Source organism: Neovison vison, chromosome 11 (genome assembly GCF_020171115.1).
Source record: "Neovison vison isolate M4711 chromosome 11, ASM_NN_V1, whole genome shotgun sequence".
In the NCBI taxonomy this organism is placed as follows: Eukaryota; Metazoa; Chordata; class Mammalia; order Carnivora; family Mustelidae; genus Neogale; species Neogale vison.
In genome coordinates, this window is record NC_058101.1 from 140,294,259 (window position 1) to 140,312,915 (window position 18,657).

Below are 18,657 nucleotides of genomic sequence, written 5' to 3' on the forward strand. Positions count from 1 at the left end.
CTTTCTGTCTCTACTCTAAAGCGCCTTACTATTGAGAGGCTGAGGGGAGGTGGGGGCTGAGAGGAGGCGGCCAACAATTTCAGCCCATGGAGAAATTCCTATGATAGAGTGTATGGCCAGAGGGTTAAGGGACCATAGAAGCAGGCTTTCGATCATGGTAGAAATTAAGGAAGGCTTCCCACAGGAGGATGCATTTGTGTTTTGAAGACTGAGCAGGCATTAGGCAGGATGGAGAGAGAGAGGGGCAGGGGAAGATCTGAACTTCTGTATGGCTGCAGAAAACAGGTGAGAGGAACAGAGGTGAGAGACGTGGTTATGGAGTCAGATGATGACTGTCTCATCTGCTAAGCTCTGGGGTTGGACCTTTGGAAGCTGTGGGGACCCTTGTGCTTCACACAGATTACTGAGGAAGGCATATGGAAGGAAGATAGCCCAGGACGGGGTGTAGGTGGGTGCGGATGGATGGGCAAGTCCCCAAAGATGTGAGAGAGACAACACCTTTAGGTCATGCCTGGGAACAAGGAGGGGAGTGGAGCTGGAGGCTATCACCCTGACATGCATGTGCACCAGGGTGGATGGAGAGCACCATCCGCCAAGACAGAGAAATGAAGGGGGAGCTAATGGGACCAGAGAAAGGATGAGCTGAAGTTTAGACAAGTTGAGTTTATGGCTTTTGTAGGATATCCAAATGCAAATACTCCAGCAGGCAAGCCAGTCCCATGGATCTGTAAGGCAGTTTGGGCCTTGTGGACTAGCAATGCAAATTAGAGAGTTATCCACCTTTAAGTAGAAGGAAAATACAGGAGTAGAGAACAATTCACTTCCTTTGCTAGGCTGCCATAACAAAGTACCACAAACAGAGGCTTCAACAACAGAAATGTATGGTCTCACGCTTCTGGAGGCCAGATAGACAAGACCTGTGCCAGGAGGACCACGCTCGCTCCGACAGTGCCAGGCAAGGATCTGTTTCAGGACTCTCTCCTCACTTCTGATAGTTCCTTGGCTTGTGGTATCATAAGTACAGTCTTCACGTGGTACTCTCCCTGCATGAGGGTGTCCACATTTCCCCTTCTGTCAGGACACCAGTCATATTGGATTAGGCAGCCCTCCCCCCCACTCCAGTGTGATCTCATTTTTAACGGAGTATGACTGTCCTTATCTTTATTTCTTATCTGGAGATTACCTTATTCCCATATAAGGTAACGCTCTGAAGTAGTGCCAATTAGGACGTCAACCTGCGAATTTCAGGGGACACAATTGAACCCATGACATCCACACAATTTGTATTGAGTTACTCAGAGCAGGACTGAACATGTCAATGAGGAGAAACATCAGCTTTAAGGGGCAAAGAGAGCAGCTCCAGACGGAAACTGAGAAAAAACTGATTAGAAAGGTACAGGAAGGCTGACCCACACACAGGGAAGAGAAATGTTTTTAAAAAGAGTGATTAGGGGTGCCCGGGTGGTTCGGTGGGTTGAGCCTCTGCCTTCAGCTCAGGTCATGATCTCAGGGTCCTGGGAACAAGCCCCACATCTGGCTCTCCGCTCAGTGGGAAACCTGCTTCCTCCTCACTGCCTGCCTCTCTGTCTACTTGTGATCTCTCTTCAAACGAATAAAGTATTAATAAATAAATAAAATAAAGAGTGGTTAACAATGAATCATGGAACACTACATCAAAAACTAATGATGCACTGTATGTTGGCTAACTGAACATAAGAAAAATAAATAAAATGAAATTAAAAGAAAAAAGAGTGATTAACGTTGCCAAATGCTTAACAAGCAAGGAAAGATAAAGCTAGAAATTGCCCATTGTCTTTAGATTGTTGCAGTCCTAGGACCAAATGGCCAGCCTAGTAGCTGAACTTCAAAGGACCCACTTAACTCCAACATTTTATGACTTTAAAACTACTGTCCAGCCAAACCCATTGAGAGAAGTGTGGGATAGTGAACATTTGTTTGAGTCTCACCTCCCAAACCTCTGCCCACTTTCTCAGCCTCCCTTGCAGGTGGGACTTGAAACTGTTATGTGGACTCTGGCAATCGGATGGATAAACATTAGACTTCCATTGGGATGAAGGCAATAGGAGAAGATGGACCCCAGAGAAGCCATTTTCTGTCCTGTGGCAGAACTTGGCAGAGATATGGGCCCTAAAGGGCCAAAGGTCCAACAGAGCGTCTGTGGTGGCTGTGTTCAGAGGAACAGAATTAGGGATCATTCTGGAAGCATCTGTGGTATAATTTAGGTATTACTCTCAGCTGAGTAGCCTCCGAGCCTGATTCTCTAGATTTCTTAGAGAATTTATTAGATTTCTTAGATTCTCTTAGTATTCTTCTTTTTCATTTCTTTTTTTCAAAGATTTGTTTTTATTTATTTGTGAGAGAAAGAGAGATAAGAGCTAGCATGAGCAAAGGGAGAGGGAGAAGTAGGCTCCCTGCTGAGGGGGGAGACTGACATGGGGCTCCCTCCGAGGGCCCTGGGATCATGACCTGAGTGAGCCAAAGGCAGATGATTGACCAACTAAGCCACCCAGGTACCCCAATATTCTTCTTATTGAATAGTTTTATTTAAATAAAATTCACATACTATGAAATTCATCTATTTAAGTGTACAGTTCAGTCATTTTTAGTATATTCACAAAGCTGTGAACTATCATCACTATCTAATTCCAGAACATTTTCATCACCTCCGAAAGAAATCTCATACACATTAGTGGTCACTCCCCATTCCCCCATTCTCTCAGCCCCTAGTGATCACTAATCCACTTTCTATCTCTAAGGATTTGCTTATTCTGGACATTTTATATACATGGAATCATATAATTTGTGGCCTTTCATGCTTCCCTTCTTTTGCTTAGCCAATTTTTTCCAAGGACTATCCCTACTGCAACACGTTCCAGTATTTCATTCTTTTTTAATGGCAAATAATCTTCCATTGCATGACTAAACCACATTTTGTTTATCTGTTCATCAGTTGATGGACATGTGCATTGCTTTCACTCTTTGGCTAGTATGAATAAAGCTGCTATGAACATGTGAATACAATTTTTTGTTTGGACATGTATTTTCATTTCTCTTGGGTCTCTCTAAGAGTAGTGTTGCTGGGTCATAGGATGATCCTGTGTTTATAATTTTGAGGAACTGCCAGAGTATTTTCCAAATCAGTTACATCATTTTACATTACCGCTCACAATATATGAAGGTCCCGATTTCCTAGTGGGGGTGAAGTGGTATTCATTATGGTTTGGATTTGTATTTCCCTAATGATGTTGAGTATCTAATACTAATATCTAATATCTAATGCTTATATCTAATATCTAATACTAATAATATTGAGTATCTTTTCATGTGCTCATTGGCCATTTGTGTATCTTCTTTGTTAAGAAATGTCCTTTGAAATCTTTTGCACATTCTATTTTATTTTAAAGATTTATTTATTTTAGAGAGGGCACATGCACCTGGGAGCGTGTGCATGAGAGGGGAGGGGCAGAGGTGGATGGAGAGAGAGAAGCAGATCCTTATTGAGCATGGAGTCTGACACCAGAGTTCCGTCCCAGGACCCTGACACTGGAGCTCCAGTCCAGAGCCCCAAGGTCATGACCTGAGTTGAAATCAGAAGTCAGATGGTCAACTGACTTAATCCCCTAGGTGCCCCAGAAATCTTTTGCACATTTTACAAAAATAATTTTTTAAAATTATAGTTAAATGTACATAGCCTAGAATTTACCACTTTAACCAGTTTTATGTGTGCAGTTCAGTGACATGAAGTACATTCACAACATTGTGCAACCATCATTCTTTCCCCATTTAAAAAAAAAAACATTTTTTAATTTATTTGATACAGAGAGAGAGAGAGAGAACACAAGTAGGCAGAGCAGCTGGCAGAGTGAGAGGGAGAAGTAGACTTCCCATTCAGCAAGGAGCCCAATGTGGGGTTCAAACCCAGGATGCTGGGATCATGACCTGAGCACAAGGCAGACAATTAACTGACTGAGCCACCAAGGGGCGCCTCTTCCCCCATTTTTAGTTGTCTTTTACAATTTATCTTTTACTATTGAGTTTTTATATTCTGGATACAAGTCCCTTATCACATATATGATCTGAAAGCATTTTCCCTTATTCTGTAAGTTGTTCTTTCACTTTCTAGGTGGTGTCCTTGTATTTTTTTAATAAATTCATTTTATGGTCAAACTAACTAGAGTAGTTTCTGTTGTCAGCAGTTAAGAATGTTGACAGATGCACTGAGTTCTACTAAAGACAATCCTTTACTATTTTGTTTTCTATGATAACCTGTCTCATTTCACGTCTTCTATCCAATATTGTCTTAGATTTTTTTTTCCCCCTAGAGCTTTCCTCGTTCTATTTTTTTTTTAAAGATGTATTTAGTTATTTGGGGGAGGGGCAGTAGGGCAGGGGGAGAGGGAGAGAGACTCTCACACAGACTTCACACTGAGAGCTGAGCATGTTGTGGTGCTCGATCTCTTGACCTTGAGATCACCACCTGAGCTGAAACCAAGAATTGGATGCTCAAATGACCATACCACCCAGACATCCCAGAGCCTTTTTTTTTTTTAAGCTTTTAAAATTCTATCTGAATGGCCCCATCCACATCTTACATTTCCAAGGCAGCAGACCCAAAGAATCCATGACCACCCCCAACACAGTTATAGCTACCAGCAGCCCTCCCAACTATTCCCACCTCTATCCAGCCCTAACCCGGAACCTTGGAAGTCCTGTGCAGTGTTCTTCTTCTCCCCAGACCCCTCCTCCTCCTCCCCTCCCTTCCCTCCGTTACACTGCCGCCAGCAGGCGGGATGTTATGAATGAGCTCAGTGTCACACAATCCACAGTGCCCAGGACAAGGCTCTGCAAAAACCTGGAACACAACGTGTCAGGTTAAACTGAATCTTGCGACTTATTTCCTCATTTTTATATTCTAAAACATTTATAAAATCTGATTTTAAACTCTTCTCTTAATGGCCACATTTGCAGGACTAGGGCCTAACGTGGGGTGCAGAACAGATCTATGGTGATCAATTTATGACTGGAAGAATGGAATTCTTTTGGGAATTAATCTCTAGGAGTTTGTGAAATGGTGAAAAAAGGTAAAGCTTCCAGAAAAAGTTCTCAGGACCCAGAGAGGAGCAAAGACTATTATCTGGGGCACCATGAGTCGAGGTGAATGCATTTCCTGGCAGATTTTTCTGGTGGATTAGGCTTCACAACTGCCTCTGCTCAGTGCTTTGAGTCTGCTTAGTTTTTGTAAACTCTCTTCTCCCACCCCCTGTCCCCACACGTGTAGAGCAGCCTTAACACTTCAGATTCAAGGCTAACTGAAAGGCACCTGTTTGAAATAGCTGGAAGGGGCCCCGGTTTGTTCAGTCATAAATCCAGCTGATGTTTACGGAGAACACACTTTAATGCAAGGCACCTCTCTGGGCACAAAAGGGAACAAGGTTCGTTTCCTGTAATAAGGAGTCGGATGATGAATAGGAGGGCAAGACAAATACAATTAACCATAACCCAAAGCTGAATTAAAGAGGCATAAAAACCTGTTTTGAGGACTCACGGAAAGAACTCACCCACTTTTTCAAGTAGCAGGAGAGGCTTTATGGAAAAGGTGGGAAAGGAGAGCTAGGCTTTGCTTATAAACTTAGGACCTCTGAGCCTAGTCCCTGTTCTCCAGGAGCTCCCATACTAGTTAAGAAGAAAATCACATGTACAAGCAGCTGTAATTCAAGCCCATATGTGATAAAAGGGATTTGAAAGTCAGCGAAAAGCAAGAGATCATTTCCTACTACAGTAACCAGAACTTTATGGCAGGGTGGACTTAGGCCCTAAGAGATGAAATGGATTTATTAAAATGCATATTTCAGAAAAAAACCAATTAGATGCTCTAGATAATTTGGAAACCCCAGAAAAATATAAATAATAAAACAGAAGTCCCTTGGTGGTTCAGTTGGTTAAGCGTCTACCTTCGGCTTAGGTCATGATTTCATGGTCCTGGGATCGAACCCCTTGATAGGCTCAGGGGAGAGTCTGCTTCTTCCTCTCCTTCTGCCCCTCCCCGCTGCTCATGCTCTCTCTCACGCGCTGTCTTTCTCAAATAAATAAATAAAATCTTTAAAAAGAAAGAATAAGGCAGAAATCTATCTATAGACCTACTACCTACAGATAAATAAATTACAAGACATATGTTTAGTACATATTTGAATATGAATAGAATGAGTAAATGACATTACTTACCATTTACTGTCTTTTTTTCTTATGCATATTTTTATTATATAATTTGGAAACTTTTTAAAAAAGATTTCATTTATTTATTTGACAGAGAGAGAGAGAAAGCACAAGTAGGGGGAGCGGCAGGCAGAGGGAAAGGGAGAAACAGACTCCCCGAAGAGCAAGAAGCCTATGTGGGGCTTGATCCCAGGACCCCAGGATCCCTACCTGAGCCAAAGGCAGATGCCCAACCCACTGAGCCACCCAGGAGCCCCTGGAACCTGTTTTTATTTTTTTATTTTTTTTTTAAAAGATCTTATTTATTTATTTGACAGAGATCACAAGTCGGCAGAGAGGTAGGCAGAGAGAGAGGAAGGGACCAGGCTCCCTGCCGAGCAGAGAGCCCCATGCAGGCTCAATCCCATGACCCCGGGATCATGACCTGAGCCGAAGGCAGAGGCTTTAACCCACAGAGCCACCCAGGCACCTATGGAACCTGTTTTTAAAAAACATATCCTGTAAGGGGACCCGGCTGGCTCAGTCAGTAGAGCATGTGACTCTTGACTTTGGGATTGTGGGTTTGAGCCCCATGTTGGGTGTGGAGAGTACTTAAAAATAAAATCTTAAAAAAATTTTTTAAAATCCTATAATATTCACTTTATATTAGTAAAATTATTAGAAAATACTTTTTTAAATAACTAAGAAAATACTATTTAAATAAATTATCAATTAATTGATATATCATTTCTAGAACCAGTTTCCAGAGTGTTCATATTTAGATTTTTTCTAAACTTCCAATCATTATAAATAAAACTTCAATGAAACTGCTAAACACAAATCTTTGTCCACATCTCTATATTTTCAAGGTAGTGGAATTATCAAGTCTGGGTGTCTTAACATTTCTAGGGCTCTCAAGAGAGTAAGACATTGCACAATTACTTTCTTGAAAGGTTATACCAATTTACATTCCCGCTAGCAAAGTATGAGATTGAGATATGCACCTTCATCAACAGTGTTCCTTTAAAATATTTACTAATCCGATGAGAGAATAGTAAATCATTGTTTTTTTTTAATTTTGTATTTATTTGTTAGTATAGTATTGTCATCTGTACTTCAATGAAAAATGAACTTTTTAAAAATTTGTATTGATTCGATCACTAGTGATGTGGGACATTTTATATTTTTTAATTTTTTAAATTTTTTTTAAAGATTTTATTTATTTATTTGACAGAGAGAGATCACAAGTAGGCAGAGAGGCAGGCAGAGAGAGAGGAAGGGAAGCAAGCTCCCTGCTGAGCAGAGAGCCCAACACGAGACTCTATCCCAGGACCCTGAGATCATGACCTGAGCCGAAGGCAGCGGCTTAACCCACTGAGCCCCCCAGGTGTGATGTGGGACATTTTAAATATGATCATTTCCATCAATATTTCCTTTAAGTTTCCAGTTCATGTTCTTCGTCTCTTTGGGGGGAGAAAGTTGGAGAGAATCTGCAATTCTCAGTCAGTCTGGGCTCTTCCATGGTTATCATTTTGTGAGCATTTGTCACGGTGTGATCTCATTCGTTCATGTTCCTCTCTCTCCCTCCCTCTCCCCCAACTCTCCTTCCTCCCCAGCCACCCCCAAGACAGCCCTTAAACATAGCCAACTACTTCGCCCAGTGCTCAAAGAAACCATGCTCTGTTGCAACACGGGAGGAGAAACTGGTGCTTTGGGGACAATATGTTCAGATTGTCAAGGGCCATGGAGTCATTGAGCCTCTCTTTTTAAACCCTGATCTTAGAACCTAACCTCCCCCATGACATCAAATTAAAACTCCACAGCAATCCTCTCTTGATTTCCCAAGTTTCAACTGAACCTTATCCTCCTACCTTCATCATATCTGTTCCTGCTGAGCCTGGTGTGGACCTTCCTACAGTCTCCCTAGACTGAATCCTGCCTGTTGCTGATTATGAAGCTCTAAGAGTGACCACTGGCTGAGGGCAATCTCCTCCTCTGAATCCCGTAGCACATTGTAGTTCACGGACAGTGTTTTCTAGCATCCCAAATGTTCTGATTATTTGTGCATGCCATTCTTCTACTTCAATACTTTATCAACTGCTGAAGAGTCTGCTTGTGTAGGGTCTACGTCTTCTTTAGGTCTGGATTCTCATGATGCAGTTAGCAGAAATCAAAAAATGTTTCATGAACTAAAAGATTAAATGTCATTTAACAGAAACACTAGGGGAAAGAGATCTACTTTGAAAGGGAAACCAAACCTTAATTTTAATTGTATTGGCTGTGGTAATATTACAGACTGAATCATGTACCCTTACCCCACCCTGCTGGGTGCAGGGAGCAGCTAGCCAAATTCATAATTGAATCCCTAAGTCCCATGTTAGGATATTTAGAGATAAGGCCCTTGGGGAAATAATAAAAGTTAAATGAAGTTGGAAGGATGGAACCCTAACCCAGTAGGATTTGTATCTTTATAAGAAGAGGAAGGGACACAGCTCTCTTTCTCTCTCTTCATTTGTGTGCGCAGTAAAAAGCCCATGTGAAGACACAAATGCTATCTGCAAATCTGAATTGGATTCCTTATCAGAACCTGATCATGCAGGTGGCTGGTTCTGAGACTTCCAGCCTTCAGAACTCTAAGAAAATAAGTTTCTGTTGTTTAAACCACCAGGCTGTGGCATTTTATTATGTCAGCCTGAGCTAATATGGAGGTCATGGTAAGACGTTAGGTAGAAATGGGGAAAAGTCAGTCTAAAAAAGGAATATTAGTAACCTAATCAAAGAACTCACAGGATCTCACAATGAGACCAGTTGTCGGTGGTAAATAGAGGAAGAGTTGGGAAACATGCTTCCTTTTGTCTTGTCATAAGGGCACAAGATACTCTCTCTCTTTTTTTTTTAATATTTTATTTATTTATTTGACAGACAGAGATCACAAGTAGGCAGAGAGGCAGGCAGAGAGAGAGGAAGGGAAGCAGGCTCTCTGCTGAGCAGAGAGCCCGATGTGGGGCTCTATGCGGGGCTCAATGTGGGGCTCGATGCGGGGCTCGACTCGGGGCTTGATCCCAGGACCCTGGGATCATGACCTGAGCCGAAGGCAGAGGCTTTAACCCACTGAGCCACCCAGGTGCCCCCACAAGATACGCTCTTATTCTGCATCCTTTTAAACCCCCTGTTGCAAAGCACTAAAACTGATAGAAATTACAACTGGATTCCAGGGACTGAGAAACTGAATGGGGCGAAGCGATTAATTTTAGATCAAATACAAAGTCAGGAGAGGGAAATAAGCACTCAAATAATGTTTCAAAACAACTGGAAATCTGACAAGGAAATTGCCACTGGCTTCCATGAGAGTAAGAGCCTCCTCTCTTATAATGTTTTCTTGATGATATATTGATTTTCTTGAGCTGATGCATTAGCCACGGAAAGATGTTCCTGAGTCTCCAGGGACATTACTCGATCTGGGCATCAGGCCAGATCACAGAACCACACATGACTTCAAAACCAAGTATTAAGGAAGAACACATTAGAAAGCCAAGAGAAAAAGAGAACAATTGTCTCTGGGGTCTTAATATTTGTTCTCAGGTCCCTGCCAAAAACTCACTCACCATAAACTGCGTATGTTAAATACGTGTCATGCTTTTGAAGTTTCAAACAAAAAAAATCTTACTCTTATGAAACAAAAACAATAAAGACAGGCAAAGAGCTTTTTGAGGACTCTACTTCTTGGAACTCTTATAATTCAATGTCTTTTCAATTCTTGCATTAGCAATTAAAAACAAAAGAAACCATGAGAATGTTTCTTTCAAAATTTCCTTTTATCCAACATGAGGAGAAAATATGGGGACGATTGAGTCCTTTTCTTATCCTTTATGATAGATTTCAATGTATTCTGTGCCTAACCTCCAAAATATCTATATCCGATACATAGATTCTGTTTTTAAATTTTTTTTAAAGATTTTATTTATTCGTCAGAGAGAGAGAGAAAGCATAAGCAGGGAGAGCAGCAGGCAGAGGGAGAAGCAGGCTTCCCATTGAATAAGGAGCCCGATGTAGGGCTCAATCCCAGGCCCCTGGGGTCACGACCTGAGCCAAAGGCAGAGGTTTAACCGACTGAGCCACCCAGTTGTCCCCAAATAAACTTCTAGGGGCATGTGGGTGGCTCAGTCAGTTAAGCATCTGCCTTTCGCTCAGGTCATGATCACAGGGTTCCTGGATCGAGCCCCCCATTGAGCTCCCCGCTCAGCGAGGAGTCTGCTGCTGCCTCTCCCCCTGACTCTTGCTCTATCCCTTTCGATCTCTCTCGGTCAAATAAATAAATAAAATCCTAAAATAAAATAAACTTTTAATAAGTATAAATTACAAACAGGAAAGTGCCCAAGTTCTAAAGCGACAATTCAATGAATTATCAAAAAGGAACCACAACAGGGTAAGCGCCAGCCAGATCAAGAAACAAGAAACCTTACCAGCAACGCAGACGTTCCTTTTCAAGTATAGTTTTAGGCTAGATATATTTTTTCATAAAAATATTATTAATAGATAGTAAGTGCCTAGATCAGTCCACAAAAGCTAAAAATGTTTATGAATACATTGCCCAGGGGCCAGAGGGACATCTCCACTTACCAGGGCCTATTCTAACTTAGATTCCTTCGTCAATTGCACGGCTCCTGGGAACATAAAATAGCATAACCACCCAGTGTTACTGGAAAGTAGTTTACGGATATGTATCCAGATCCTTAAAAATACGCGTATGTTATGCCCTAGTGATTCCAGCTAAAAAATTTTTCTCCAAGCAGTATCAGAGGTGTGCTGATGGATATTTGTCCAAACAGCATCATAAGAACAGTAGCCCTGGGACAGCTCTGTCACTTCCTAACTGTGCGGTCTGGGACAAAATACCTCGCCAACTGCTCTGTGCCTCAGTTTCCTCATCTGTTAAATGGTAATAAGAGTAGGTTGTTTCAAAGAGTTGCATAAAGAACTTAAAAGAGTGCCTGTCACAGTGGTTTAACATTTGTTAAGAACTTAGTTATTGTTACAAAACCATTCATCACAACATTATTCATAAGAAAAAGAATTTTTGAAAGATATTAAATGACCAGAAATAGGGCAATGAATGCATATGCTTTTGTGCATCCATACAAAATGTCTCCCCTGGGGGATGGCACAGGGTTTAAAAATGCAGACTCTGGAACCCAAAAGCCAGCCTGGCCCTGACCAGCTGTATGACCTTGGACAACTTTCTTAACTCTCTGAGCATCAGTTTCCTCATTTGAAAATAGAGACTAAAGGGGTGCCTGGGTGGCTCAGTCATTTACACATCTGACTCTTGGTTTTGGCTCAGGTCATGATCTTAGGGTCGTGAGGTCAAGCTCCGAGGCTGGCTCTGCGCTCAGCTCAGTCGGCTTGAGTTTCTTTCCCTCTGCCCCTCCCCCTGCTTGCTCTCTCTCAAATAAATAAATAAATATTAAAAAAGAAAAAAAAAAAGGGGTGCCTGGGTGGCTCAGTGGGTTAAAGCCTCTGCCTTTGGCTCAGGTCATGGTCCCAGGGTCCTGAGATTGAGCCCCACATTGGGCTCTCTGCTCAGCGGGGAACCCGCTTCCTCCTCTATCTCTGCCTGCCTCTCTGCTTACTTGTGATCTCTGTCTGTCAAGTAAATAAATAAAATTTTAAAAAAGAAAAAAAGAAAGAAAGAAAATAGAAATCAAGAGACTTATCTTGGAGTGTTCACTAGCTCATAAACATAAAGCACTTAAAACAGTCCCTGATATATAGTTAGCGCTTAAGCAGTGTTGGTGCTCTCCATCGTTAAATTGATGGCCTGGTGATCCACCAAATGCACAAAGCTTTCCAGCCGGTGGCTGAGAAACTACGTGCTCTGCGAGGAGAAGACAAACAGAACAAAACCTAAATCCTTTTCATAATTAATAGAGGGAATTACAGACACAGGCCTGGGCCTGGATGCTACGTGCACGATTTCCGTGTGAAGGAACTGGGAAGAGTTGTTCTGCTGGCAGCACCAGAATGCACTGCTTTGGCTAAAAGGGGAAAAAAAAAATCCCCCAAACAAAAACTCCCACCACTCCACGGCAACAAACAAGTCTTGGGCAGAGAAAAAAGCTGGGCTGGTTTCCCTCATCTCCAGCACCCCTCACCCTCTCTTTTCTTCTCCCTGACCCCCTCTCCTGTCCCCTTGTCGCTGTGGGCTTCCCAGGGACTGCAAGACTGGGAGTGGAGATTTTCATCCACTTGAGGGAGGAGGCATGCATACAACAGCTCCCACAGAAACATCGGGGGGGGGGGTGCTGCGCTGAGGTGACCCCTGTCCCACTTTTAAAGCCTTCGGTGTGAGGGTGGACACAAGCCAGACATGCTTTTGTTCTAAAGGAGCAGGTTTCTAGGCAGCCTTGGAAAATCACAAGGTATGGTGACATTGCTCTGACCCAGTAACCCCAATTTCTGAATAGGACAAAGGCCAGCAGTCCCCAAGCCCTATTCCCTTCACTATCAGCAGCTCCCATCCCCCAAGAACCTTGCTCCTCTTAAGGGACACCAGAAACTGTGACACCACCAGCTGTGTGTGCAGAGGGTAGCCGTGGTGCCCTGAGCACCATGGCCTGTGAGATAAAGGAAGCTTTGCGCTGGAGGACCTTATTTCCTGAATACCCCTGGACAGCAATGGGGCAGGCTGGACGGCTGCCAGGGCCCCCTCCCAGCCTTCCAGTGACAGTTCAGACAATGGCACCACTTGGTTCACTGTGGGCACTGAGTGTGGGAAGAGAGTGGCTTTGTTCAGGCCTTGTCACTATCTTTCCTCGCCACTGTTCCAACCAGGCTTCTGGGGCTTGTAGGGTCACTGCTACTTTATAGGATCTTTCCATTTTACTTTCTTAATGGACTGGCATTAATTAATATTTAGTCTGTGTCCCCAGTGTGCCCAGACCACAGATAGCATCCAGAAGACCCAATAGCTATCCTCGAGGAGGAGATGGTTAAAAGGGCCATGTTTCTAAGAAATCACTGATCATTGCTATGTTTTTGTTGTTGTGGTGGTGGTTGTTGTTAAAAATGCCCTTAAGGAGGGGCACATGGGTGGCACAGTTGGCTGAGGAACTGACTCTTGGTTATGGCTCAGGTCCTGATGTCAGGGCTGGGAGATCAAACCCTGGGTTGGGCTCTGTGCTCAGTGCAGGAGTCTACTTCAGACTCTCTCTCTCTCTCTCTCTCTGCCCTGCCCTCTCATTCTCTCTTTCTCAAATAAATAAAATAAATCTTAAAAAAAAAAAAATGCTCTGGAGGAAACAGAATGACCCAGTGAGGAGTGCAGATCAAGAATTGTGTTCTGAGAACCCTAGTTCTTGTTGCTCGGGTCCCAGTGGAAGAACCTATATGTCAAATAGATTGAGCCCTCCTGGGTGTTCCTAAAAATGCAATTATTGCCAGTTGCTGGGGAGGCACTTGCGGGCCCCAGAAGGAGCCAGCCTTGCAGATTTCACAGGGTTTGTATAAAAGACAGAAGCTCCTCATCAACATTTTGCTTCAAGCTCTTGTATTTAAAATTAAGTCATCCAGGGGTGCCTGGATTTTCCATACGGAAAGATTAATTCTCATCTGAGAATTAATAGACGGGCCTGAAATAGTCTCCTGGAATCTGCTCATTTGAGAGTATCCTCTGAAAAATGTGTTTCTTATTTTCTCAGGAGATCACACATTCAAGTCGATTACTTTATATAACAGGAAGGCTCCCATTTTTTAGATGATCCTTCGGATGGTTGGAGATCATTGGGAAATTAGTTAAACAGACATGGTTTTCTGGAGGCAAAAATTGGGGCAGGTAGAATAAAACCTCTAAGTAGCGGAGGATCCTATGTGTGTTCACAGGTGCTGGTCTCGTATTTTCTTGCTGCTTCTCTTTGCCCACCTTCTGGCTGGTGTAAAACCCATCTGTACAATGGCGACAGGTCTTGTTATGCCAAATGCACCCAGAAGAGGTGTGAGAGGCTCCTCATATTCGGAGACCTGCAGGGTTAGGAACTCAGGTGGTGTCACGTCCATTCCTTTCTCTCCTGTTACTCTCTTCCTCTTCCTCTCTTCCTCACTCAAGTGTTAACTGATCACTAGTCAGTATGTGCTAGTCTCTGGGAATATAGAGCTCCAAACCATGGTGTTGGCCCTAGAAGAATCCACATTCTATTGAAGAATTCCAAGGGGCAGTGTTATGACAGACATATGTACAAGATGCTGTGGGAGGGAGCACCCTTAGCCAGACTCGGGACATTGGTGAAGGCTTTGTGGAGGAACAGATGATGCTAGAAGTGAGGGAGTATGGGAAGATTGAGGAGGAGTGTGTCAAATGGAGATGGAGAGGAGGGTGATTAGTGCTTGAAGTTTCTGATTCGGTTGGTCAGTGGTGCGTCTTGTGGACAACAGTGTATCGGGGTGGAAGCCACTGAGTCAAGAGGATCAGCCAGTGCAAAGGTCCAGAGGCAAGAGACAATATTCAGAAAACAACCAGTTGTTTGGTCAGGCTGACACCCAGCATGTAAGTGAGTGAGCGATCCTGGATGAGATGGAACTGACAGGAAATGGAGCCAAAGAAAACTGTCTTACAAGGATGAAGCAAATGTGGCCAAGGTCTTGAGTGCTGACTGTTTTGGGATCCATTGTACCATTAGGTCTATTTCTGTGTTTATTACAAATACTCATAGTAAGTTTTATGGAAAAGTAGAATATCCCCAAAATGCACCAAGACCAGAACATCGCTCAAACAGATCTGAACTTGAATCACAGGTCTGCTGGTTTCTAGTGACTACTGAGGACTCCGGGAAGTTACTTAACCTCTCCAGTTCTCGTTTTCCTCACATGATCATGGGCTAATAATCATGCCTACCTTCTTGGGCTTTTATGAGGATTGAAAAAATAGAACACGGGGAAGGCCCTCCACAGTATTTGGCACGAGTTATCCCTTTTCTATCGCAGAGGGATCATCTCATTCATTCTGATTGAGATTTTTGGGTGATGTTGTGCGGGGTGCCAAGCAGAGACTATTTAAATATTCCATAAATTTCAAAAGTATAGCCTGCAAGGCAAGGTCTGGAGCTGGGAGCAGACCTGGGGCAGTGGTGTGGAGTGAAGAACATAGCCACACCCAGACTCATGTGTGTAAGTTCAGAGGGGTTAGCCCTGCAGATGATGGCTGAGGAGCAGAGCCTGCTGAGCTCCCTAAGTGCAGTGATGGAACACTGATTGCATTCATAATCCTTTGCATTCCCCGTATTTTCTGTTCACATAAATTCTCAAATGAGACACACCGACACCATCACACATACTTAGTAGGTAGGCTATTTTGTTATCCAGGATGTTAAACGGACCCATCAAAAAAGATGGAAGGCAAATCTGGGACTGTATGCTCTGGGGAACCCCTGGGAGCCCTTGAGACATAGCTCAACCCCGATCACACTTGTATCACACCTGCAGTCCTGATCAGCTCTTCAGGGAGAACGGCTCCTGGTAGGTCTTTAACGACCAGGTGTGTTTGCCCACTCTCAGCCTGCGCTTTCTAGTACCGTACCTGACAAGCTGACAGGCACACTTCACATTTTGCAGCTGAGAACTGCAAATAGAACTTAAGCAAAATTATTCAAACAGTTGGGCCAAAGGGCCCACCTCTGACTTGACAAACAGCAGATATGCTCCTGGACACCAATCTCTGGAACTCTCTTGGAAAATGCTATGTATCTCTAAAGGGGTGTGTAGGAGGAAAACATGTAGATCTGTGAGCTCGGGGTAAATAAACTCAGGGCTGGCAGTTTCTGTGTGTTCTTTGAAGTGTTAAAGAGCTAAATACATATATCCTGAGATCCGACTGAGGACCCTCCAAAGATGGAGTGCTCACAGCGTGGAAACTTTCCTTCCAACAACCTCTCTGCTCTTCCCAGAAGGGTAAAACACAGTGTTAAAATTGAACCTTGAAGCTGTAACCTGACTTCAGAACTATTTACCCTAAAGAGTGCCATGTTCTTTTCCAAGATAGCTTCAAATCATATAGCTCCCCAAGGCATTCCCAGTTGCAACGTTGGAAGTCTTAATTTTATTTTTTCTAAAGATTTTATTTTTAAGTCATCTCTATATCCAACATGGAGCTCAAACTTAAAACCCTGAGATCAAGAGTCACATGCTCTATGGACCAAGCCAGGCAGGTGCTTCCCACAACTGGCCCTTTCTGGCCTTTAGCTCAGTGGGGCAAGACTACTAGGCTTCAGCGCATTAAAGGAAGTTGTTTAAAGGAAGTTGTTCTTGGCTTTCCTTCCCGATTGCTAATTAGCTTCTACAGGAGGCCACATTTTGGTACCAGTCACTAGATGAATTCTTGAAAAGCTATGAATATAAATGCCAGCTCTATTCCACAGGGACTCCTCAGTTCATAACACAAGGCTATGTCCTGGACACCTTTGTGGTGACTCACACTTCAGGTGGCTTACTGGCTGTGTGACTTTGTCCAAGTTACTTAACCCCTCTGCTTCAGATCCCTTTTCTATAAAGCAAGGAAAGGAACCGTTCTGACTTTAAGGAGTTGGTGAGGACCCAATGAGATAAAGGCCTGGCACATAGTAAGCGCTCAAGAAATCATCATTGTTATTACCGCTGATACGTGCCATTGTCACAGTATTTCATCCACACATGCTTTCATGTTTGATTTTGTGGACCCATGAGAACAGCTGCAAGAGCTGTAGAATATTGTTATTGTAAATCTCTTATGTGAGCATTAACTTATGTAAATTCTACCTCTGAAATGCCAAGAAATTGGCATATCCACCATTCTGATAAAAGATGCTGGATAACAGCTGTCTTTGTGCCTTGTGGGGTCTCCTGGAATTCTCCCCATCTTCTCTCTCACTGGTCTTCCTCTTTGTCCTTCCTCATTCTGCTGTCTTGCCCTCTGGAGGTGCTTGTCCAGTGGGGATGGAGAGTGCACTGGTCTGTCTGAAGGAGGACCGGATGAGTCTCTGCCCTGCCTGCCTGTCCCTTTCCAATACCATCCATGGAGCAACTCATCCTCTTTCTCCTGGGCTCTCAGAGCACTTCAGGAAACCCTGGCTTCACTCAGAGACCTCCTGGTATTTTCATACACTGAGCTGAAATGTTCAGGTTGCTTTGGGTCAAATTAATTTAAAAACCACCTCTGCGGGGCGCCTGGGTGGCTCAGAGGGTTAAAGCCTCTGCCTTCGGCTCAGGTCATGATCCCAGGGTCCTGGGATCAAGCCCCGCATATGGCTCTCTGCTCAGTGGGAAGCCTGCTTCCTCCTCTCTCTCTCTGCCTGCCTCTCTTCCTACTTGTGATCTCTGTCAAATAAATAAATAAAATATTAAAAAAAAAAAAAACCACCTCTGCATCTGAATTAATTCCTCCAGGAGCACCCAAATATGTTGGCTTTAAAGGTGGTGTATCCAGATAACAAATACAAACTCTGGGGCTTGGGAGAAGTGGGAAGATTTAGAAAGCACCAGATGTATTCAAGTCCCATGAGTCACCTTTAGTTTCGCTAAAAGTTAAACTTCACCTTTTCAGTTTTTCTGGCTCGTGTCCATATCAAACACTGACTGTGAGTTCACGGACCCCACACCCTGAGGCTCCTCAGAAAGGACAGAACAAAATTCTCTGATCAAAGCTGCCATAGGTGATTTTCCGTTTAGCAGGAGACAATTATTCCCAAAGCAATTCCCAGGGCTCTAGCTGTGCCCTCCCCCTTGTGATCTGAGACACAGCACACCCCCCTCCCTTGACCCCGCGCCCCTCTGCACCATGAAGGGCGTCTTAGAACCAAATGGAATAGCCAGGATGATGACATCAGTCAGTAAAGGCTGTAGTCGAGCAGTTTCACTCCCTCACTCATTTATTTACCAGCACGAAACCAGAAAGAACGTCCAGGTGGGCTGGCTATGCCCATTCGCGTTTCACCCCCTCTCACATGGTGTCCTCAGGCTCCACCGCCTTTTCTCTTGGGTAGTCAAGGACAAATGCTCTAATCGCCTGGGGCTGTTCCTCCATTCCTGAGCCCCACTGCAGCAGGCAGAGTACCCTCTGAGCACTTTTATGGGCAATAAAACTTTATAGCATGCCAACTTCAAACCGTTCCCACATTTCTGAATAGAACTATTAATGACATACAAGAAGACTACGGTTTGCCCTTTGAAAATACCAGCAGATAGGAGACCCCTTCACAACAGGGTCGGCTGAGTTCTACCCGCTAACAGCGAGCTTACAGAAACCCCACCATGGCAGAGCCCAGCTCCTGACTGTGAATACTTAAGTTAGGAAACGAAACAGCCTCTGAGCCTCACAACATTACCCACGCAGCCGTGAGCTTTGCCTCTCCCCTGTTGCTTTGCTGTCAAACCCACCTGGGTCTCTTCTCTCGTTTTTTTCCTTCCCTGTGCATTTCTTGC

At 43.7% G+C, this 18,657-nt stretch overlaps 1 protein-coding gene across 7 annotated transcripts in view; it reads right to left on the bottom strand.

Moving 5' to 3' along the window:
- Window positions 1–18,657, bottom strand: part of TRIM2 (tripartite motif containing 2) — a 158,598-nt gene that overhangs the window by 94,510 nt on the left and 45,431 nt on the right. The window lies entirely within an intron of this gene.